This window comes from Sus scrofa, chromosome 2 (genome assembly GCF_000003025.6).
Source record: "Sus scrofa isolate TJ Tabasco breed Duroc chromosome 2, Sscrofa11.1, whole genome shotgun sequence".
Lineage (NCBI taxonomy): Eukaryota > Metazoa > Chordata > Mammalia > Artiodactyla > Suidae > Sus > Sus scrofa.
This window is the reverse complement of record NC_010444.4, coordinates 24,748,239-24,769,319: the sequence shown is the minus strand read 5'-3', so window position 1 is coordinate 24,769,319 and position 21,081 is coordinate 24,748,239. Positions and strand designations below refer to the sequence as shown.

The 21,081-nt window shown below is 46.2% G+C and overlaps 1 protein-coding gene and 1 long non-coding RNA gene across 10 annotated transcripts in view; one reads left to right on the top strand and one right to left on the bottom strand.

The window, feature by feature from the left end:
• PRR5L (proline rich 5 like) overlaps positions 1 to 21,081 on the top strand; it is a 165,778-nt gene that overhangs the window by 43,323 nt on the left and 101,374 nt on the right. The window lies entirely within an intron of this gene.
• Positions 97 to 21,008, bottom strand: LOC106507997. 6 transcript variants are annotated; one of them, XR_002341506.1, is made up of 7 exons: positions 20,479 to 20,617; positions 12,885 to 13,028; positions 10,749 to 11,009; positions 4,585 to 4,697; positions 4,170 to 4,345; positions 353 to 482; positions 97 to 218 (listed from the first exon to the last, which is right to left on the bottom strand). It is a non-coding gene; the product is annotated as an uncharacterized LOC106507997 (long non-coding RNA). The 6 variants fall into 6 exon arrangements; XR_001304471.2 differs by lacking the exons at positions 97 to 218; positions 353 to 482 and adding an exon at positions 2,690 to 2,826 and having other exon boundaries at positions 4,228 to 4,345; XR_002341507.1 differs by lacking the exons at positions 97 to 218; positions 353 to 482 and adding an exon at positions 2,697 to 2,826.

The window sequence follows — 21,081 nt, the reverse complement described above, 5'->3', positions numbered from 1 at the left end:
TAATTCTATTAAGCCTCCATCCAACTCTCACTTGAAATGTTAGCCCGTGAACCAGTGTCATCCATCTCAATTCTGACTGTGTCTCAGGGAGGGAGGGGGAGATGAAATATGATACCAGGCTGAGCAAGCATCTGGGCCTTCGTGAAGGTGTCCACCGTGGTTGCCCAGCCGGCTGGGGCCCCACGGGGCTGCAGAGTCCATGGGGAGATAAATGGAGCCTGTTGCACAGAGAGAGGTCCATTTAGTCAGTGAGCTGCTTCCCAGCCCCGGGAAGCAGCCCTCCTCGCGTGCTTGAGACAGAGGCAAGAGAGTATGGCTGGTTCGGGTGGGTGATGACTGTCCCAAGACCCACCCGGAGACGTGTCTCTCTCTGAAGGTGTTCACTGATCACTTCAGGGAGCCAGGTGCTGTGGATGCCAGGAGGCACAGGTTGATAGCATCGTTAGGATTCCAGATCACTGCGCTGTGGAGAGACTCTCATTCTAAGAGAAGTCGGAGAAAGACAAACACCATATGATATCACTTCTATGCAGAGTCTAAAACATGGCACAAATGAACCTGTCTACAAGACAGAATTAGGCTCACAAACATACAGAACAGACGTGTGGTTGCCAAGGTGGGGGTGGAGTAGGATGGACTGCAAGTTTGGGGTTGGTAGATATAAACTATTACATTTAGAATGCATAAGCAATGAGGTCCTACTGTACAGCACAGGCAACTATATCCAGTCTCTTGGGACAGAACATGATTGAAGATAGTATGTGAAAAAAAATGTATATACATGTATGACTGTGTTGCTATGCTATACAGCAAAAATTGGCACAACACTGTAAATCAACTATAACTAAAAAAAAAAAAAAAAAAAAAAGAGTTCTTGTTGTGGCTCGGCAGTAATGAAAATGACTAGCATCCTCGAGGACTCGGGTTCGATCCCTGTCTTTGCTCAGTGGGTTAAAGGATCCAGCACTGCGGTGAGCTGTGGTGGAGGTCACGGATCTGGCTTGGATCTGGCATAGCTGTGGTGTGGGGTAGGCCAGCAGGCGCAGCTCCAATTCAACCCATAGCCCGGGAACTTCCATATGCCATTGGTGCAGCACTCAAATCAAGAAACAAAGACTGCTCTGGATGTCCCGATTCTGAGCTGAGGGTCTGTGGGCAAGTTAACCTCTGAGCCTGTTTCTCATTGTGTGAAATGGGAATGGGAATGATTACAGTCCCTCCTTCCTGCCGCTCAAGAATGTTGTGGGATTAAATCAGATAACTAGTGGCTGAAACTTGCTGAGAAGCCCCTCCCCACAGGGGAGGTGCTTGAGGTCAAGTACTTGGGCTCTGGGAGATGAACTTGGTTTTCCTGAGCTGAGATGTCAGGGCTCAAGAAGAAGAGAGCTAGTATTAAACAGCCCTGGAAAATTAAGGGAATTACAGAGGCTGAGGGTGGGGAAGAGAAAGAGGAGATGTGAAGAGACGGTTGGAAGAGGAGAGAGATTTGGGGATGGTGATGAGAGGAGGCAGCTATCGGGAAATGTCTAAAGCTACTGCTAGGCGGTTACACCGTGATTCCAAGTCCACAGGCCCACCTCTGCTTACAGTCTTCAGGGGAAGAGCCATTGCTCACAAAAGCCATGATGGAGACTGATCTTTTGGGTAGATGCGGCAGACTCGAGATGCGCTGGCGATGAGAGCTGAGACCCTCCAGGGAAGACTTACTCCAACGGGAGTTTGTGAATGCCCCATGCCGGGTCCACAGGGAAGGCCCCATAGATGTGATTGCCATCATCATTATTACGGGGCCAGGGTCCGTCTAGCGACACAATCTGGAAATACAAAGCTGAAAACCAGCAGAGCCGACTGGAGCGGGGACATGCCCTATGAGAGCAGAGGGGCGTTTTCTTACTACACCCCATGCCAGGGAAGGCTAGCATTCGGCAGAGCCAACCTCAGAGACTCCCAGGCCAGCCTTGGGCAGCCTCAGGACTGCACCAGGCCCAGCACAGTAAGACCAGCAGGATGCAGGTGGGACCCCTCCCAGATCCGTTGTCTGCAGCATGAGAAGAATGTTAATTAATCCTGTTATCTGAGCTGCATAGTTTCTGGTTTAATTCCTCTGATAAAACCACCCTGAATGGAGAGCTCTCAGCATACCACAGGAGGCCTTTTAATGGATTCCTGAGGTGCAGTGAGCCCTGGAGTGGGTGGGGGTGGGGTACCCTTTGCAGTAGGAACCTGGGGATCAGCACGGGCTCTTTCCTCTCAGTATTCTGACTGGAGATCCTTTACCATCTAGGCTTCTTGCCCCATTCAACATGGCTACATTTCAAGAAAGAATGGGAAAAGAGAAATTCATCAGGGAAAATAAACAAACAAAAAAGCCTTAATCTGCTGACCTTAAGCATAAAACCAACAAAATGGGTTTATTCGGGAATGGCAATAATTGCATTTGGGAACAAGCATCCTCTAGCAAAAACTATAGGCAAGTCCTGAGAAATTAAAGGAGAGGACTCTTGTTTCATAAAAGAAAAGGGCAGAGAGAGGGGGCTGTTATAAACAAAGAGTTGATTGGAGGAAACTGGGAGTGCAAAGTGTGGTGGCTTTTCATTGGCTGAACTGTGACAGTCTCTCATTGGTTGGGCTGTTGCGAGGCAAGGAGAGAATCTTCCTCTTGCTGGAGTCCTCAGGTAGTAAACTTCCCCATTGGAGAGGCAAGGCAAGTCTCTTCCTGTTTGGGGTCTGCAAAGAGCATGAAGTGGTGGGGCACAAGAGCTCCCCTCTGGCCTCCTGACTCCATTTTGAATGAAGTTTCTTTTTTCCAGTTTCACAGTTCAAAATCTGTGAGTATATGTAAGAAATGCAAAATTCAGGATATGGAGCTACCTAAATTTTTTTTTGCATTAGATTTAATAATCACATAAGTGTGTGCTTACATGTTCCAGGGCCTTTTTTTCTTTACCGGTGTTATGTGTGTGATTTACTCTAAAACACTTCAGCATAAATCCTGTGATATTTATGACTATTATTTGAGGTAGCACCCTAGGGCAGCTACCATTCTCATCAGGCATCTACTCTCCAGGGGGGTGGTCAGCTAGAATTACGGCAGAAAATCTCACTCCAGAAAAGGCCATTTCTAAGTGCTTCAGCTATCTACCTCTGAGAAACACCAAATATTTTACTAATTAGTAAACTAAGTGTCAGAAATGGTTTTCATTGGTGAAATTAGTAGTATGTTGATAGATATAATGGATGTTAGAAAAGGGCTCTTGGTGAGTGGTATTTAAGATCTGTAGATTGGTTAAAAGGTTTTGTTATTGATACCCCCACCCTTGTGTGAAAAGTGTACAAGAATTCAACTCTTTACCCTTAAATGGTTCTCCACCTTTTGGAAACTTTCTTGGTTGCCTGAGGCTAACTATAAGGGTTTACAATGCTACCTCTGAAATATTGTTTCAACTGTCTTGGGGACCCTTTCTTCCACCCCACACCCCCTCCATATCTGTGGCATATTGAAGTTTCTAGGCCAGGGATTGAATCCAAGCTGCAGCTGGGACAATGCCCTGGATCCTTAACCCATGACGCCAGCCCGGGGATCAAACCTGCATCTCTGCAGTGACTTGAGCTGCTACAGTCAGATCCTTAACTCACTGCATCACAGTAACAGTGGGAACTCAGGGGACCCTTTCATGCAAGGTGGTAGTTGGTCTAGGCAGCTAAAAAGACAGGAAGAAGGGACTTCGATTGAATATGCAGCTCAGGTTATAGGAACTATATTATTCCTGCTCACCGATAAAAGTTTAGCAAATGTTGGTCGTGTAAGGAAGGGGAAAAATAACTTCTATCCTCTTATGTTCAGGATCTGGGAACTGAGAATTACATTGACAAAAAGATGAACAGGGGAAAAGGTTTCATTTCATACGCACATAGAAGGCCTCACAGAAAAGAGGTGAAAGCACCCCAAAGATGGGTAGGCCTGGGAGCTTATATACCATTTTAATAAAGAGTGGGATATTGTGGCGAAGTGGCAAGACAAAAGGAAAGGGATTCGGGGTTCTAGGGCTGGTCGGTTGTGGGAAAGTAAATGTATGGGGGGAACTAATGGCAGATAAGGGTTGCTTAGTAAGGTTCATTATGCAGACTCAAGTCTCACAATAATTCTGTGATGTGGGCACTGTTATTACCTCCACCTACTGCTGAGGAAACAGGTCTGGAGAGATTGAGTCACTCCACCAAGGATACAGAGTCAGGATATAAATCTGGGTCACTTGATTCTAGAGCCCATGCTCTTTCCACCATCCAGAAATAAGTTTTACGATTTTTCTCCTGATTTTACAAATATCACATTCTCACAGGAAACCTGGAAAACATACCAAAGTATAAAATAGCCTAATTCCACTCCTCCGAGAAAACCAGATCAAGCTTTGATGTATTACTTCCAAATTTATGTTTATGCATATTTAGTTGAGACTGTATAGTGCTTATAGTTTTGTGTCTTGTTTTATGTAACATATAAATATTTCTTCATATCATTAAAAAATCTCGACTAACATCATTTTCAGGTGAACATGACATTCCGCCCTATGTCTGTCATCTCACCTGTTGTTGGACATTTAACCTCCATCTATATTTTACTACCGTCAATGTCAAGACGGCCATCTCTGAAGGTAATCTCTTATTTATATTTCTCCTTACTTCTTCAGGGCAGATTCCTGGAAAGGAAATTTCTAGATCAGAGGGCAAGAACATTTCATAGACATTATGAGGCATTAAAATGGACCACAGTGTCCTCTGCTTTTATAAACAACAAAGACCGGCAGGACTTTCTAAGACTCTGATTAACATCAAGATAAATTAAACAGGGAAGATTTTGACTAAGAAAGGACTGACTAGCAGTCAGGGTTATTCAGTGCTTTTCTCACCAGGAGGGGGCAGCACAAACAAATGCCAACAGAGATCCTCCTTGGCCATTGAATCTGACATTTTTGTAGCTTGCTTTTTTCTTTTTCTTCTTTTTTTTTTTTTTGGCCAAACCTGCTTTGTAAAAAGTTAGCAACAACAAAGTCATCACATTTACAGGCAGGGGCCAGAAAGGAAAATCTAGTTTACTTGAAAGATTTACAGCTTTTAGGAATGTTCCGGAAGACTGATCCAGATGGCAAAAGGCTAGAGAGAAAAGAGTCTTTCTTTCCAGTGTGGGTTTACACCCGAGGCTAGCAAGCAGGTCAGGGTAATGGCAACAGCAGGAAGAATGGCCTTGGTTAGCAGGATTGATGATGGCCTTCTGTGCCTGGCAAGAGGGGTCTGAGAGCTGGTGAGGGGGTTTATCTTCCCAAACAGGATGGCGGGAGGAAGAAGGAGGCACATGACAGCCAGCCTGAGGAAGACCTTTGGAAGCGCAGGCACAAGGTCAGCGATGTGAGGAAGGGAGGCATTAATGAATCACAGAGAACTATGCTGTGTCAGACTGATGACGGGCTGGTAAGCCTCAGGAAGGAATGTGCTTGCAGTGTACCTGGAGCCCGGTGGGCTGACCTGTGCCGTGGATCGAACCTCCAGAGAGTCTGCATAGACCCTGAATTTGTACAGAACTCCTATAGAAAAATAGACATGTTTTATCCAGGGACGGGGTGGTGTGTTGGGAGAGATCTATAGCTTTCAGGAGCCTATGACCCCAGAAAGATTAGAAGCAAGTAATCTGGGGAGTAACTGTTGTGGCTCAGTGGCTTAAGAACCTGACTAGTATCCATGAGGATGTGGGTTTGATCCCTGGCCTCGCTCAGTGGGTTAAGGATCCAGCGTTGCCACAGGCAGACGTGGCTCAGATCCCGCATTGCTGTGGCTGTGGTGTAGGCCTGCAGCTGTAGCTCCAATTTGACCCCTTGCCTGAGAACTTCCATATGCCGTGAGTATGGCCCTAAAAAGATAAAACAAACAAATAAGTAATCCGTGTACCTTCCCTCCACCTCCAGATGTGGCACTCTCTTCCCTGAACTGAACTCCTTCTGTCTTGTTTCAGGGGCACCTCTTGCCCTACAAGTGGCAGAAAACTCTGCCTAGATGGAGTGGTGGGGGCCCCAACCTAACTCCTGGGTGATGGTGGGCTTAGCAGGGGTCATGGGGGGCTCAGGTGGCTGAGACCAAATGCTCAGGGAAAAAGCTCTTTGGAACAGCAGAAAGCTGGGGGGCGTCCAGCTGAGTCTATCGGGACAAAACCTCCACTTGGAGACATACCTCTTTTCTAAAAGTTTCATTCCTCCCACGGGAGCCTGGCAACGCCCAGAGCTGACTACAGCTGCTGCTTGAAGAGGCTTATTGGCACCGTGGGAGCTTCATGTTTGAGCTCTGTGGATCTCTTCATTATATCCCATTTCTGCTGGAGGATTTTTAAAATAGGCATTTATAGGAGTTCCCGTTGTGGCTCAGCAGGGTAAGAATTTCACTAGTATCCATGAGGATGTGGGTTCGATCCCTGGCCTCACTCAGTGGGTTAAGTATCCAGTGTTGCCACAAGTCACAGAGGAGACTCTGACCTGGTGTTGCTATGGCTGTGGTGTAGACCAACAGCTGCAGCTCCGATTCAACCCCTAGCCTGGGAACTTCCATATGCTGCAGAAAACAAACAAACAAAAATTATAAAATAGACATTTATTACAGCCTATAGCTGCAGAAACCTGTGAATAGTCTGAGGGACCCTCAATAGTACAACTGTTATGATCGGTTTTTACTCAGCTTCCACTTTTGCGCCCCAGTTTTCCACACCAACCAATTCTAGGACCAATTCTCCTGTCCTCTGTAGACACCACCTGGGTGTCCTATAAGTTCAATTCTTTTTTTTTTTTTTTTAACTTTTTTTTATTTTTTTTTTTTTGTCCTTTTGCTATTTCTTTGGGCCGCTCCCGCGGCATATGGAGGTTCCCAGGCTAGGGGTCCAATCGGAGCTGTAGCTGCCGGCCTACGCCAGAGCCACAGCAACGCAGGATCCGAGCCGCGTCTGCAACCTACACCACAGCTCACGGCAACGCCGGATCGTTAACCCACTGAGCAAGGGCAGGGATCGAACCCGCAACCTCATGGTTCCTAGTCGGATTCGTTAACCACTGCGCCATGACGGGAACTCCTGTAAGTTCAATTCTAACGCTAATGCCTTGAGTGAGGCCAACCCCACAGGTTAAGGGCTCAGTCCCACAAAATTGCCTGCCTTGCTTCAGATGCTCATTGAAAGTGGTGGGGCCCTGGAGTTCCTGTTGTGGCTCAGTAGTAACAAACCTGACTAGTATCCATGAAGACGTGGATTTGATTCCTGACCTCACTCAGTGGGTAAGGATCCAGTTGCAGTGAGCTGTGGTGTAGTTTGCAGGTGCGGCTCGAATTGGGTGTTGCTGTGGCTGTAGCTGTGGCCAGCAGCTACAACTCTGATTTGCCCCCCGGCCTGGGAACTTCCATATGCCGCAAGTGCAGCCCTAAAAAGGCAAAAAAAAAAAAAAAAAAAAAAAAGGAAGTAGTGGGGTCCTAGATTACCCATGCTTCTGTCTGACCTGGTTACAAATTGGGGGTTCCCACGACCCTCTCCTCAGGTTTGCTAACTTGCTATAAGGGGTCAGAGAACCTGGGGAATCTCTTTACCTACTATTACCAGTTTATTATAAGAAATATTATAAAGGATACAGATGAACAGACAGATAAAGAGGTATGCAGAGTGTGTGGTCTGGAAGGACCCCAAACACAGGAGGTTCTATCCGAGTTTGGAGTTTGGGCTGTGCCATCCTCCCAGCACGGGGAGGTACTCACCAGCCCAGTCGTGCTCCAAACCCCTCCATTTAGTGTTTTACTGAGGTTCCACTACACAGGAATGATTAATTAAATCACTGGTCATTGGTCATTAACTCAACCCCCAGCTCCTCTCCCTTCCTGAAGGCAGGGGGCGTGGTAGAAGTTCCAACCTTCTAATCTTGTGGTTGGTTCCTCTGGCAACCAGCCCCCACCCTCAAAGGACCTTGGGTGACCCCACCAAGGGTCACTTTATTAGCATTAACTCGGGTTTGGTTGGAAGGGGCTTATTATGAATAACAAAATACACTCCTCTCACCTCTATCATTTAGGAAATTACTAGGGTTTTAGGAGTTCTGTGCCAGGAACCAGGGCGAAAGACAAAATAAATACGCATTTCTCCCTTTCTTTCTCTCTGTCTCTCTTTCTTTCTTTCTTTGCTTTTCAGGACTGAACCCACAGCATATGGAAGTTCCCAGGCTAGGGGTTGAATCCGAGCCACAGCTGTGACCTATGCCTCAGTGATGGCAATGCTGGTTCCTTTTTAAGGCACTGTGCCAGGCGAAGGAATGAACCCGCATCTCTACAGCAACCTGAGCTGCTAAAGTCAGATTCTTAACCCTCTGTGCCACAGCAGGAACACCTACATTTCTTAGTATATCACCATATCACAAACAGTGAAATCATAGAACTATAATTCACTCATATTATGAAACATTAAATACCTTTCAAAAGGAATGTTCGATCCATATGCAGTGACCTAAGAGGTGGCCATGATATTTTCTTCAGTGAAAAAATAAGGGGGAGTACAGTGCATAGGACAGAAAAGGGCAAATGTTTTCTGCAAGGGGCCAAATAAAAAATATTTTAGGCTCTGCCATTGTAGTGCAAACCCAATCATACACAATATGTAAACGAATAGGCTTGGCTGTGTTATAATGAAAGTTTATTTAAAAAAAAAAAAAGGCAGTGGGTCAGATTAGTCTTCAGGCCGTAGTTTTCTGAAACTTGGCACACAGTGAGGTCTTTTGGAAAAGAATCCTTGAGCATCTTGTATATATTTTGCAAAGACAGGGTCCAAGCTCTTAATATGGGTTACCTTGGAGAGCAAAAGGGTGGAATGGGGAGTGGGGAGATTATTCACCTGTCTTTCTTCATTCCTGTTTTGTGTGATTTGAGATGGGACACATGTGTTGCTTTTGTAGCTTCTTTTATTTTTGAATTCCCTAATGATGTAGTTAAGCATTGGGAACTCTCAGCTTTGCAGGAGTGCCTCTGCCCATAGAGTGGGAAAGTCCTGACTTAATTTAAGGAGGTTTTAGTTAGCCATAAACGCCAGAGACATCAGTAATTGCTTAAAAAAATGGAACAAAACAAAACAACCCTAACCCGGTTGGCGACAATGATAAAGAAAGCGTTCCCGAATCACGTCTTGCTGCTTGCCACTCAAAAATCAATGAGAGAGGGAGAGAGAAGGAGAGAGAGAGAAGGGGGACAGAGAGACACAAATGTTGGTAGAAAGGAAAGTTGCTTTTATTCAGAATGTTGACAGTCTGGGGAGATGGAGGACTCAGTGTTCCCCTAAAACCATCTGAAGATTTCACTCAGCCATGAAAGCTTTTAAAGGGAAAAAGGGAAGTTATCTCAGCTAATCATTGAGATAAGGGGTCAGAGTCCTCCCCCTTCCCCCCCACTGTGTGCAGGCTTGTGTGAAGGCTTGTTGAAGTGCAATTTTTCTTGCGATGCTATCTGGTGTTATCTGGTGCATAACAATAACCGAAGGGAAAGCAAGGGAAGAGATCTGGTCATCTCGTTACTTCTTATGTAATCACAAGATGTGAAAAAAGTGCTAGGACCGGAGGTGCGCAGAGCAGAGGGGTGCCTGGGTTAAGGTTGGTGACAAGACCAAAGGGTGCCTCCTGCAGAGAGCTCTTTCCTGCCAGAAGCTGCTTACAAAAGCACGGTTTTATAATACATAGAAAGTCTGTCTCACTGTTCTTTGTCCCAGTCGAGCCACATCCAGGGCTCTCTTTGGAGCTTGGGGTGCTGGGGTGTAAGGAAAACACGGGCAAACTAGGTGATCACTGAAGACAGGCTGGGGAGGTAAAGGGCATGGGAGTTCTGGGGAGCTTGGCAGAGCCTGCTGGGCCTGAAGCCGAGGGGGGTGAGGTGGGGGAGGGGACAGCTGCTCCAACACAGGGGGAAGGAGAAAGGACCGGCCCACCTGGGCTCCAGAGTCTGTGCCTACACAGCAGCCACCCAACATTCCTTGTTGGGCAGAGGACAGTCCTGCCACTGGGGCTATTAGATCAGTCTAGGTGAGCCTTATATGGCCCCTTTCTAAAACAGCCCAGAGCAAGCTGGTCTTGGCAGGACATGGGAGGCAGTTTCTATGGGCCTGAGTTTAGGGCCTGAGCTTTGGGGTGGACACACCTGGGCTTGCAGCTGGCCCTTTCTTAGTAAAAGTTTCTTTCTTTCTTTCTTTCCAGTATAGCTGATTTGCAATTTTTGTTAATTTCTGCTGTACAGCAAAGTGATTCAGGTACACACATATATACATTTTTTTGCACATTCTTTTCCATTATGTTTTATCACAGGACATCGAATAGAGCTCCCTGTGCTCTACAGGAGGACCTTGTTGTCTGTCCATTCTGTATATAATAGTTTGCATCTGCTAATCCCCAACTCCCAATCCATCCCTCCCTAACCCCTTGGGGAAAGTTTCTGAACCTCTCTAAGCCTTAGTTTTTCCTCTGTAAAAAGGAGAGAAAATAATATAATAATAAAAAGTAATATCACCACCTATTTCATAGACTTAGTATGAGAACCAAACGAGCCAATACCCACTGAGCACTTTCCATGATGCCTGGCACAATGAATAATTGCTCAGTAGATGTTAATAGCTTGCTGTCATATTTATCATTGCGGTTGTTACACAACATCTGCCTGATGACTCTTGGTTTACGCCTGAAGTTGTATTAAATTTTTGTTACCCTTTTGCCTCCCCATCTGCTTTGACAAAATCAGGCTGCTGTTGGCTTAGAAGCATTTCTTTCTCTGGAGCTCAGTTTTCGCATCTATAAAACAGATTTCGTTGTTCCCACTGAGCGCAAGGGGGTCAGTGGCGTCTCTGCAGTGCTCAGGATGCAGGTTTGGTCCCAGGTCCAGTACAGTGGGTTACAGGATCCAGCGTTGTCACAGTTGTAGTGTAGGTAGCAACTGGGGCTCAGATCTGATCCTTGGCCAGGGAACTTCTAGATGCCAAAAAGAAAAATAAAACAAAACAGCAACAACCCTCCCCCCCGCCCCGCCCCCAGACCTTATGGTGCCTATTAAATCTAACCAGGCAGATGATGTATGGAAGACCCTGGGATGAATGCTGGGAGAGCATGAGGCAGGGTACAGACAGAAGGCAACATGCTACCCAAACCTGGGAGCTCCCTGCCTCACCTTTCCTGGTACCCAAATCTTGCTCCTCCTCCAACCAACTCACGACCTGCTTCTTCTGATCACATGAATTATCGCCCTTCTCAGAACGCTTGGGCACTCGGTCCACCTTGCCCGTGTAGGGGCTGGTCGTGCTATGCCCTATATCACGAATGAATCATTTCACATGGATGTGTCATGGCCACAACTGAAAGGGAGATCTCAGAAAGCTGGGACTTGGTCGTGTGTGTTTTCATGTAAATAACTCTTAATAAGAGGTTAACAGAAAACTAATCATAGATGCTAAATTCAAGGAGATTGCTGTATGTCAGATATGGCACTAGAAACCTTTACACAGAATTGAAATGTAACATCCCAGCACCTCTGTAAGGTAGCTATCAATGTTCTCACCCTACTGATGAAAAATGGGGTTCAGGAAGATAATTCAGCAGCTCTAGTACTTAAGTACCACCCAAGGATACTGAGGCTGACTCTTTCCTCTTTTCTCCGTGTCAAGCAGAATGTCAGCACACTGTAGTCAGGGTAAAAATATTTAGTACCCCTCTCTGACGAATTTGAGATTTAAAAAATTGTTATTTCTAAAAGCAACGACGTTAAAATGAAAAACAACCAACTGTATGAATTGCCCTTGGTCCTTTGTGTTTACCAAACAGGCAGAGCGCTCACCTGGAGCTGAACCAGGGCAGTGTGGGAGGGAAAGCAGGAGGGCCCAGGTTTCCTGCGGGGAAATCCAGGGGCTGCGTGGCCTGGCCGATTGTTCAGGGGAAGGAAGGCAAGGGGCCTTCTGTTCTTTCTCCGGAATCCCGTGATGCCCACACTTTACAGCGGGCAGGAATAACAAGCACCTCCCGGGTCCCGCCCCAAGCCAGCGCCCCTGCCCCCGCCCCCGCCAGGGAGCTCTCCTCCCCTTCCTCCTGGAGCTGGAGGAGTGAGGAGGGAACGCGGGACGTGGGGGGGAAGGCAGCTTCCTTTATTTTCTGCTGGATGTCAAGGACAAGCAAGTTCAGGTGATCCCTTTTTAAGAACTCACCATTTTTTGAACCCTGCTCTAAGTCTTCTTGGGGTGGTCCAGGTAGAACTGGGCTCTTTCCTTTAATAACCGGGAAAATACTATGAGACCCACCCATCCCGACAGGATTCAGCAAAGGAGAGGGCCCAGTGCCATCTCTGGCTCTGACCTCTGGCCATCTCCTTTTCTTCCATCACTTCTAGCCCCATCCTCATTGGTGTGTGGGTGTGTGTGTGTGTGTGTGTTGGGGTGGGGGCTACTTTCAGTTTTGAGCACCACTTTGCACCCAGGGTAAAAAGAATCTGTCTGTGTTGTTCTTTCTCAGTTTACTTCCCATATTTTTCTGGGCTATCAAAATTACATCACAGAGCAAGCACACTCATCTGCAATATGGTAAGGTCATTAAATGCACAGATCCTCAAGTCCGACTGCCCAGGTTCAAATCCCAGCTGTGCGTCCTGCCAGCTGTGTGATGTTAAGAAAGTCACTTAACTTCTCTGTGCCTCAGTAGCCTCATCTATAAAATAGGGAGAGTAAGGAATACCAATGGGATTGTTGTGAGGACTAGAGGACTTAATACTTGTAAGGTGCTTAGAACCATGACCATCACATGGTAACCCTTAGATTATTAAATAACTAGGTTATTAATAACCACTAGTTATTAGCAACGTACCATAGCATCTAGGTCATCTCTGTCTTTGACCTTGTCAGCTTCTCTGTTGCTGGGGCCTAAGCCTGCCCTCATCCTGAAGAACAAATGCTTTAATTTTCTTCTGTATATGATTCCTGGGCCTCTCCAGTGTCCCTATGGCTCGGGCTGCAAGGGAAAAACAGAATTCTTGTTACTTTCTTCTCTGGAGAAGACTTCTAGCTTCCTTTATTTCTGCTTCCTCATTTTAGTCTGAGCCAGAGAACTTCTTATACCTAAAGGCTCAGCACACCTTGTTTTTCTGAGCAGAAGATCCATCCACTTCTCCCCACCACTGGAACAATGGACAGGGCCCTCTAAATGTGCTCATTGTGTAGAAATAGCTGTGGTTGGTCGTTTCCTAATAATTTTGCTTTTTATTAGAGGAGAAAATTTTCTTCTACCCTCTTAGGTGCAGTGACTCAGGACTGTGAATTAAGCTGACAAATGACAGAGTAACAGGAGAAAAGCATACACATTTTATTTGATATTTATCTTTTTAAGTGGCATGAGGGGGCGGCTTCATAGAAAAGAAGTGGAAATCTCAAAGAAGCAGTTAGATTTGGCGGCTTAGATACCATTCTAACAAAAGGTGACAAATTGTAGAGAAGTGACTAGACCAAAGAAAGGAATTTGGGCTTCTAGGGATGGTAAATTGTAGGAAAGTGACTAGGAAATATATGGGGGAAACTAGTGGAAGATAAGTGTTATTTTAATAATGTTAATTTGTGCAGACTCATCTTGACTTTTTTTTTTTTTTTGTCTTTTTGTCTCTTTTTAGGGCTGCTCTGAGGCATATGGCGGTTCCCAGGCTAGGGGTCGAATCAGAGCTGTAGCTGCCAGGTTACAGCACAGCCAGAGCCAAGTGGGATCCAAGCTGCATCTGTGTAGGTCACAGCTCATGGCAACACCGGATCCTTAACCCACTGAGCAAGGCTAGGGATCGGGCCTGCAACCTCATGGTTCCTAGTCGGGTTCTCATCTTGGCATCTAGTCCCTGTCTCGGTTAATAAGAGGGTTCTTTCTGGTACCAGGAGGGCACCTTTCTCAGGGGAAACGTATACCCTGTTTTTAGGCAGAAAGGGTTTCTGGAGTGTGAGCAAAGAAGAGGCAACTCTGCTGCCCTGGAGGACTTTCCATGAAGAAGGATTCTGAAAGTGGAGAAGAGGGAAGGTGGAGAGAGGATGAAGAGGGAGCAAATGTGCCTCATGTCACATGTTAGGGGAAACGGGGCATCCAGGTCAAGCTCCTGAATCTCTCAAGGATTTAGCCTGGAGAGAAGGAGAGCAGATCGAGCAGGCATTTCGTCCCGGTGGAGACAGTGAGGAGCTGGGTGGAGGAAGGGTGTGTGCGTGGTGGGGCAGAGGAGGTGCAGACGAGGGAAGTTATGTCTCTGGATCCTCAAGTGGGATCCCCCAATTTTTCCTTTTCCTTCCATTCAAATAAGAGGGCAGTTGGACCCTGGGTTATGGTACTTGGCACTTAGATGAATAGAGGGCTTATACATCCCTGCCCCACCTCAGCTACCAGGACACCAGGTAGAGGAAGAGCAAACCCGTATATCAGGTTTCTCAGCTTCAGCACTCCTGACATTTGGGACCAGGTAGTTCTTTCTTATAGGTGACTGTCCTGTGTATTGTAGGATGTTTAATGACATCCTTGCCACGAGATGCCACTAGTGGTGAGGATTTAAAGTCTTTCTGACACTGCTGGATGCCCTCAGGGTGGTGGAGGTGGGGGTACAAAAATCACTCAGGGTTGAGAACCAATGCCTTGTATCAATGTGCTTACAATGGGCACATCCACCATCGCATAAGCCAAACCCATAAAATCTTTTTTTTTTTTTTTGTCTTTTTAGGGGTTCCCGGGCTAGGGGTCAAATCAGAGCTATAGCTGCCAGCCTACACCACAACCACAGCAACATGGGGTCTGAGCCGCATCTGCGACCTACACCACAGCTCACGGCAACGCCGGATCCTTAACCCACTGAGCGAGCCAGGGATCGAACCTGTGTCCTCATGGATGCTAGTCAGATTCATTTCCTCTGAGCCACGATGGGAACTCCAAACCCAGAAAATCTCAAAATTTGGAGCTCTAGATCATTCCTCGAGAATGAAGTGATTACTCTTTTCCAAATAATCTTTAGAAAAGTGATTTGTTCCTTCATTCAACAAATATGTGTTGTTTACGTACTATGTGCCAGAAGGGAGGTCTTTAGAGAGATCAGAGTGAATGGGATGAGTTTAAAATGTTTATAGGCAAGATCAGGGATGACGTGAAAATGAATGACCGCCTCCAGGACTTAAAAGCCCCACGGGGGATGGGAGAAGGGAGAGAAGGCAGAAAAGAGACTGTCAGATGTGGATGGACAACCCGGAGAACATCCCGCTGCAGGAATTAGCCTAGGAATTGAGCTGCTGAGAGCATGGGCTTTGAAGTCAGATATGCCTGGGTCTGAATCTTGGCTTCCGCTGAGTAGGGCAAATTATTTTCTTAACTTCGGTTCCCTCATCTGCAGAATAGAGATGCTAACACTACTCTGCTCGTGATTGTTTAGAAGATTCAAGAAGATAATGCATGTAAAGCTTCTTAGCACAGAGCCTGGGACCTGGTGAACACTCAACCATCCCACAGAAGCTTCTCTAATCATCTTTCAGCTTATTTTAAACTTAGGAAGAAAAGTTGTGTTCTGGGTAAAACACACCCACTGCCACCAAAAAGAGAAAGAAGTCATTGGGACAGTTATTTTAGCTTCAGCCTTTTTTTTTTTGGCCTTTTTTGTCTTTTTAGGGTCGCATCCATGGCATATGGAAGTTCCCAGGCTAGGGGTCTAATCGGAGTTGTAGCCACTGGCCTACACCAGAGCCACAGCAATGCCAGATCTGAGCTGCGTCTGCAACCTACACTACAGCTCATGGCAACGCTGGATCCTTAACCCACTGAGCAAGGCGAGGGATTGAACCCGCAACCTCATGGTTCCTAGTCGGATTCACTTCCGCTGCACCACAACGGGAACTCCAACTTCAGCCTTTTGATTGCCCCTTATTTATGGCTTATTGGGGGTGTGTTGTGCCTGGTTTGAAGGTGTCTTATGAATATTACTAAATCCTTTATTTCTCATGTGCACAAGAGCAGGGAGAGTGTGGAACATGTTACTCAGAGACTTGCTCATAATGGAAATGAAAGTAGAAGTCATTGTTTAAAATTGAAAGCGAGAGGAAGAATTCTGCATGTGCCTTTGAGGCAAAGTGGGGGCAGTGGGGACCATCATGGGCAGAGAACTGAGCTTAACACATAGTAAGGACTCAAGAAATATCTTCCGTTGTCATCATCATCAAACTCACCATCATGTAGAACAAAGAGGGGATGATACAGTATGTGGAAAATGTTGAGCTTGCACACTCTACAGTTATTAGCAAGAAAAAATGAAGAGCAAAATGGAAAAAAAAATCTCAGGCGTTTCCATTGCAACTCAGCGGGTTAGGGACCCAACGTTGTCTCTGTGAAGATGTGGGTTCGATCCCTGGCCTGGCTCAGAGGGTTAAGGATCCGGCATTGCCTCAAGCTGCAGCGTAGGTCACAGATGTGGCTCAGATCTCGTGTTGCCATAGTTGTGGTGTAGGCCTGCAGCTGTGGCTCCTATTTGACCCCTAGCCCAGGAAGTGGCCACAAGTGTGGCTGTAAAAAAAAAAAAATCTTGAATAGGAGACTGGAACAGAGCATCAACCCCAGAAACCTCATGCAGATTTAGGAGCCAGCTAGGGATTGGAAAACGCAAGGGCTTAGCTTGCAGAAAGTGGAAAGTGCCACTTGGAGATTTTTGTTGCAAGCCATGGGTGTTGCATAATCTAAGTTCGTATGACTCCATTCCGCATTAAAATGAACCTTGGCTAGAGTTCCCTGGTGGCTCAGCAGGTTAAGGATCTGGTGTTGTTACTGCAGTGGCTTAGGTCACTGCTGAGGCAAGGGTTTGATCCCTGACCTGGGAGCTTCCACGTGCCTTGAGCATGGCCAAAAAATAAAAAGATTTAAAAAATAAAAAATAAAAAATAAAATGAACCTTGGGTGATTGGGGTGTGGATACCATAGATCTCTGAGATACTTATGGAGACCACCTGGGGAGGGAGTGCCAATTGCCTCTATAGATTTCCAGACTGATCTATTTTAAGGAACTATACCTGAGAGAGATGTATGACAGTAGCAAGGAGAACTAGAAACCTTAGAATGTCAACTAGTGCTTCTGCTTAGTGGGCACGCGAATGAATGTTGCAAACAAACCCTTCTCGGTCCCCTTAGATTCGCAAATCTTATACCAGCAATAGCAGCTCACATTTATTGAGGGTATAATATGTACCTGTCAGTGTTCTAAGCATACTTCATAGACTTTCACTGAAACTCTGCAAGCTGGGTATTGTCACGTTCCCAGTTTAGTGATCTGGAAGCTTTGGCACAAGGGATCCAGCCAGTCAGTTGTGCAAGATGTGAACCAGGCAGTCTGGCTCCAAAGCCCTTTTAACTACTAAACTTACAAATGGCTTTTTAAGACCTGACCTATTTTTAAGTATAAAAGCTTCTGTATTGTCACGATGACTATCGCTATGAGAGAAGCCCCGTCATTGACGTCAAAGAGAGTTACGACCAAGTCAAAGCCATTTGATTTAGAACAAGCACATCATTGACCCTTGGGTGGGTGGTTTCTGTAAAGCACTGGGATGGCAGCCAGACTGCAAGGGCTTCCAGGAGTCAAGGGAGGTGAGAAAAGGGAGGCCTTGATGTATAGATCACTTCCAGGAGTCTGCCAGTAATAGTGGAGAGAGACATAGAATTATCACTACAAGGAGCAGCTGGCCACGTGGAGCCTGTTTTTTTCTTCTCCCCATGGCGATGAATACACACTGGAGGGAAAGAAAAGGGGCTGGTGGAAGAGACGAGGATAAAGATGCAGAAATGGGGGGAAAGATGTCTCAAGCAGATATTGGGGAAGGGATAGTGCTTAGGGCACTAGCGGAGGGTTTGGCGTCCAGATGCATTTGGAAAAGATGTTTGGGAATTGACTTGATGATCCCCTGAGGAACTGGTAGTTAAATTTTTAGTAAGCTGGATCCACACTGTGCTGAAAGCCCACATTCTCCTGGTCTGGATGGTCCGTTATCTAACTGTTTGGATAACTGGGTGTGTGTCCCAGAGCTGCTGTTAGATAGCTCTTTGATCTTGGGGGAAAAAAAAAAAAGTCCTTTCTGGTCTCTGAGCCTCCATGTCCCTATCTTGTGAAGTGGTGGATTTGAACTCAAGAACCAGGGTCCTTTGCTCTTGCAGCAGTACTAACTTCTCATGGGAATAGAAGAAGTTCCTGCCATTTTAGGTGAAGGTTTAATGCCTCTGTTGTGCAGTTTTTGTCTTAGGGTGGGAGGGAGGCCAGCCTTCCTCCCCTCTGTGCTGGAGAGAGAGGTGATTTGACCAGAAGAGTTAATTAACACCTCTGTATTATATTTGCAAATGTGTGTAATGAAATGGACTACTTCATTACCAGGATTCTAAGGGCCTCCTTCCAAATGCTATGAAAAACATCTGTCTTTATTAGCTGTATATATAGCTGAACCTCAGCAACATCAGGCAATACTGCCCGTTTGTTGCTGGAAACTGATGTGTCGTCATTTGAATGTGCAAGTCCACCCACTGGGCATGGGCTGTGGATCTGCCTAAGAGCCTAGTTCTCAGGAAAGAGGATCAAACAGTGTATTTGTGTTAATAACCATCGGTTGTTAACAGCCTCTATCTGTAGAAGAAGAATTTGCCTTCACCCCCGGAACTATAAAATTCAGCTCAGCAAAATCGTAGAGTGCCTACTATGTGTCAGACACCAAACAGGAAAATGGTGACTATGGATATCAGTTTGACTGATCAAAGCCCATAACCACAATAAAAACACAAAACAGGAAACCATGATGAATATCTGGTGTGCAGCTATTTGCAACACAAGGGGTGCAACACACCCCTAGATATGTGTGTGTGTGTGTGTAATGACAGGCTGAACAGGGCAGGTTTTATGGTGGGCACCCAGGGAGAAAAGCTGCACAAGTGATGCTTTTACCTTGCTATGGCTATTCTGTTGATCAAGAACATTTATGATGGATGATCAAACAACAACAGCAACAACCACACACACACACACTCACACACACACACACACACACACACACACACACGAAGACTGCTACCTCTGTAGCATTTTGGTGTATACGTGTGGTCTTAACTTAGGTGTTTGATGCAAGCTGCAGGTAGTTTTCTGAAGTAGCGGGTCTCAGAGTGGGGTCCAGGGACCTTTGAAGTTGCCCTCAGGACCTCTGCAGACACACAGGGCCTCCAGCTAGAAAGGCTGGCACTTGGCTTAGTGCTCTGCTGGTCCTGTCTTGAAATTGGAAGCAACTTTTGAACAAGGGGACCCCATTTTCAGTTTGTGCTGCAAATTATTTAGCTGGTCTTAGCTGCTTAAGATCCTTTCATGGGATCCATGAGCTCAAAGCTGTTTTAATAATGATGATGATGATCTTACGACTTTATTTGCCTTTCGCACTCTTTCTCACGCTAGTACATACACAGTGGAATTTTCCAGAGGCTACATGACATTGCATCTGTATTGCAGCAGATCGACTGCAGAAGCAGATACTGAGCATCCAGTGATTTACTCGGCAGCCAGACATTAAAGAGATCTGCAGACTTGAAAAATAATGCTGCTCAGCTCACTGCATATATTTGGCTTTTGGGAAATTTAGCCAATTTTCACAAAAATACGTTATTGATGTTAACATGGTTTTTAAGCCAATTAATAATTATTTTAATTTTTTCTCAGTTTTGTTTTTAATATAACATATCAACAGACACAACTCATGAAAACCAAAAGTTCTGATGATCATCCGTAAGTTTTAAGAGTATAAAGGGATAGTGAAATTTCTGAAATTTCTGAAAGCCATGCACAGCTCTATAGGTACTTACTTCTTCTATCAGAGGAAAGAAACCATTGAAGAAATGTGACCAAAATACAATGTGTTTGTTTATACTTGGACTAGCCAAGGGTTTTCCAGAGAAATAGAACACACACCCACACAAATTTATCATAGAAACTGGCCCTCACAATTATGGAAGCCAAGTCATCTTGCTGAAAGTAGTCATGCAAGCTGAAGACCCGTGAAAGCCAGTGGTGTGATTCGATCTTGAATCTGAAAGTCCAAGACCAGGAGCACCAAGGTCCAGAGGCGAGGAGAAGATGGATGTCCCAGCTCAAGCCCAGAGCAAATTCTCCCTTCCTCTGCTTTTTTGGTCTGTCCACACCCTCACTGGAGCAGACGAGGCTCCACCGTGTTGGGGAGCATCATCCCTGTCCCTCAAGTTTACCCGTGCAAATGTGAACCCCTCCCAGAACACCCTCAAAGACACACTCAGAAATAATATTTTACCAGTTAGCCGGGCATCTCTGAGCCCAGTCCCAGTGATAGCTAAAATTAACCATCACTCGGGTCCATTTATGTGGGTAGATCTATGTCTATCAAAAGATGAAGCAAAGACACAGTCTTTTCCTTACCCTTGAACTTCTGCAGAATTTCCCAACACGTCCTCTCACACAAATCTCTTGTTGCTCCTTGTTTTTTCTTCTCTGGAGAAGTTTCAGTGTGGCAGATGCTGGCTTACGTCTAGCCATTGGAACTTTCCAGAACAGAACGGCCACCCAGAGAGGCAGGGGACACCTCTTCCCTGAGAAGTTTCAGGCAGGAGCCGCTTCTGGTGGAGGTGCTTGAGAGGATTGCAGCATGAGGCAGGGAGTTGGAGAAAGTGACTCTGAGGTCCCTTGCACGTCAGGAATGGTAGGAGACAGGGGAGTCTCTCCCTGCCCTAGTCCACACTCACAGGGCTGAGGTAATAGTGATGGGGGGCATATCTTAAGAGGAAAAAAGAAAGGGGTGTGGGGGGAGAGCGTGCGTGATGATACTCCGAAGTGCCCAAGCAGTGGAGCAGGGACTGGAGATTCTGGCCTTGCACACAGGAACCGGAACTGGAACCGGGCACCGGCTCCAGCCTGAGAGCGAGACTTCCCCCCAGTGACAGACGCAAGGGAGAGCCAGGCGGGCAGGGCAGGGTGGGAATGGCAATTGCATGGCTCATTCTTATGACTCTGACTCACTGAGAC